Consider the following 3,079-nt stretch of genomic DNA (forward strand, 5'->3'; position numbering starts at 1 on the left):
AAAAAGTTTGATGTAGCCAAACTTAAGGAAGATTGAAATGAGAATATTGTTTTGACCAGAAAGTGGGCCAAGCACCAGAAGGTAAGGGCCTGCCCATATGCAGTGCTAAGGATTTTGCATCTGACACTATTGGGTGTCATAAGCCATTAAGTTGTTTAAAATGGGCTAATATCACTCAGTTAGGGTTGGTTTTGTTTCAGTATTTGTGGTACCATGTAGGGAATGAATGGGAACAAGAAGACAATTACAGCAAGAAGACCAGTTAGACAGCTGTTTAATAGTTAGGGAGAAATGATGAGGATCTTAAAGGATGCAAAGGAAATGGAGAGAAAATAAAATTTGAGGGATATTCCTGATATAAGTAAGAGAAAATATTAAACCAGGGTGGCACCTGTGGCTCAGTGTGTAGGGCGCTGACCCCATATACCAAGAGTGGAGGGGTCAAACCCAGCCCAGGCCAAACTGCAACAAAAAAATAGCCAGGCATTGTGGCAGGCATCTGTAGTCCCCGCTACTCAGAAAGATGAGGCAGGAGAATCACCTAAGCCCAGGAGCTGGAGGTTGCTATGAGCTATGACACCACAGCATTCTACTGAGGATGACAAATTGAGACTCTGTCTCTAAAAAAAAAAAGAAAGAAAGAAAAATGAAAATATTAAACCAGTATAAGGTTTTAAACAGAGAAGTCATGATGAAATTGTTGTTACTAAATTTTGCCTCTCAAAACATTATGAAATGTATTTTCAACCGACATTTTCACTTACATAGATAGGAGTTTGAGAACATGGTAATATTCTGCTCAGGTTTCCTCAACTGCTAGGGCCATCTATGTTAGGTATAAAATAATATTTTGAAACATGGTTGCAAAACCAACAAGAGAATCATTCAGAGCTACCTGTTTGCCATAGTCAGTAGATTACGGGATTAGAATCGTAGAATAGACTTTGCATGTATTGTGGTGCAACCTTATTGTTTGATACTGAAGAAATGGAAGCTAGACATGTGAAATAACTTGCCTGGATCCCATAACTAGTTTGTGACAAAGCTAGATCTTAAAAACCTAAGCTTTCTGATTTATAATCTAGAACTGGTACTGTGGTTGGGAGGAGAGGGTGTTGGTGTGTAACCGTGTATGTGTTTATCATCCCTTAACAGGAGAATCAAGGCATTAAAAGTGACAGAAAGAGCTTTGAGCTTGGAATAAAAACATTGATTCTTGTCTCAGAACTATCCCTTACTAACCTTTAGTCACTTCATCCATCTGAGCTAGTCTTTCTTTATCTGAAATCAGAGTATTAGCCTACCGTCTTTACCAGATCATATTGTGAATTAAATAAATGAATTAAACCCATGATAGTTTTGTATTAGTTATGGAAAACCTACTATCAGTTCATGATCGGTTAAACCTGTACTCTTCACTGCCTGCTTTATTGGTCTCTACCATACTACAGAGTCTAGTTTAAAAACTAAGAACCTAATCATTTCAGTTAGTTTGTCTAATATAGAAATAATTCTGAGGCCAGGTGAGTTTTTCAGCAAATTATAGTTCCTTACTAGAGATACGTTGCCCTTTGTTTGTATATGTCCTCTTTAAAAATATTTTTTAAATCTTTAACTTTTCATTTTGAAAAGACTTGAGAGAAAAAGTTACAAAAATAATACAAAGAGGTACTATGTACCCTTCACCCAGCTTCCTGTGTTAGCATCTTACATGACCATGTACAATTTAAAACTCTGAAAATTGACATTTATACAATAGTGTTAATAAATCTACAGGCTTCATTCAGATTCTATCAGTTGTCCCACTGAAGTCACTTTCTAACCCGAATCCCGTCTTGCATTGCGTTTAGTTGTCCTTCCTCTTTATTTCACTCTGGTCTGTGCCATTTGCTTCATCTTTGTTATAACTTTGACATATTTGAAGAGTATTAGCTAGAAGTCCCTTCTGTATTTAAAATATCACTTATATGAGTATGTTAAAGACTACAAAATATGAGAATCCATTCTGCCAGTGGTAGGGAGCTAGCCCACCCTCAACCTGTAAGTGTCCCCAGTGCTTGTCAGTGACAGGGAAATGAAGAAAATAAAGACAATAGAAATAGAGTAGAATTTACAGAGTGGGCCCAGGGGGCCAACACCTTTTATGCAAGTGACAGAGAGGACGTGAACTCTGGATGCACTCAGTTTTTATTCTCTTGATCAGCAACTGGATGTTGGTACAACAATATACGTCATCCTTCTGGTTTCTCATGCCCTAATTGTCCGTTACCCACCCAATTACCCTTTAACTATTTTCATTACTTCTCTAAAAGGTTTATCAATCACTAACAGTATTACAGAAAACAAAAGGAAAAGGGAACATGGACTTTGGAACTAGATGCAACCCAGTTAATCCTCTGTGTTCCTGCCAGGCAGATAAGTTGGTGCCTTACTCCTATCAGAAGCTGGAGAGAAAAAAAAGCTGAATCTTCTTATCTCAAACCCTAATATGAACTATTTTTTTCTTGCTCAATGAGTCAGCTATACTTGCTGTCCTAGTTAATGTGAAAATGGCTTCCCAAGCCCTTTTAGGCCCCATCCAGGCCCTTATGGACCTCTTTTCTGGGGTCCTTTCTGGCTTCAGCCAGGCCATTGCAGGCCTTTTTCCTGAAGTCCTCTGATGTTCATGTCAAGCTGTCTCATGAAGCCCCCAGGATAGTGTGTTCTTTTTGGAGGCCCAGGTCCTCACCCATTATCCTGAATACCTGACCCTGATCACAAATCTTTTGTACAATCATTTCATTATTATGTCGATCTAAGTCTCTTCTTATAATCCTAACTTCATAATGTTCACCCACAGCCAGTCTGCTCCATATCAAGTACAGCTTTATTTCTCCACCAACTTTCTGAATGTTGCCCGGGACTTCCCATCAGCATTTCAAACTTAACATGTCTAAAACTGAATTAATCATAACTATCACAATTGTCCTCTAATCTAACTTCCTTACTTTTGTTAATACTACCACTCAGCATCTATTAACCTTGACTTCAAACCCCAAATTTGCTGTTTAAATTTTCCCTCCCTTGTTGTTCTCCAACT

General features: G+C 38.3%; 1 protein-coding gene across 1 annotated transcript in view; it reads left to right on the forward strand.

Moving 5' to 3' along the window:
* ASCC3 (activating signal cointegrator 1 complex subunit 3) overlaps window positions 1-3,079 on the forward strand; it is a 368,987-nt gene that overhangs the window by 255,832 nt on the left and 110,076 nt on the right. The gene's annotated exons all lie outside the window — the stretch shown is intronic.

The sequence above is a fragment of the Otolemur garnettii genome, unplaced genomic scaffold (assembly GCF_000181295.1).
Source record: "Otolemur garnettii isolate 467f Iridium unplaced genomic scaffold, OtoGar3 scaffold00132, whole genome shotgun sequence".
Lineage (NCBI taxonomy): Eukaryota > Metazoa > Chordata > Mammalia > Primates > Galagidae > Otolemur > Otolemur garnettii.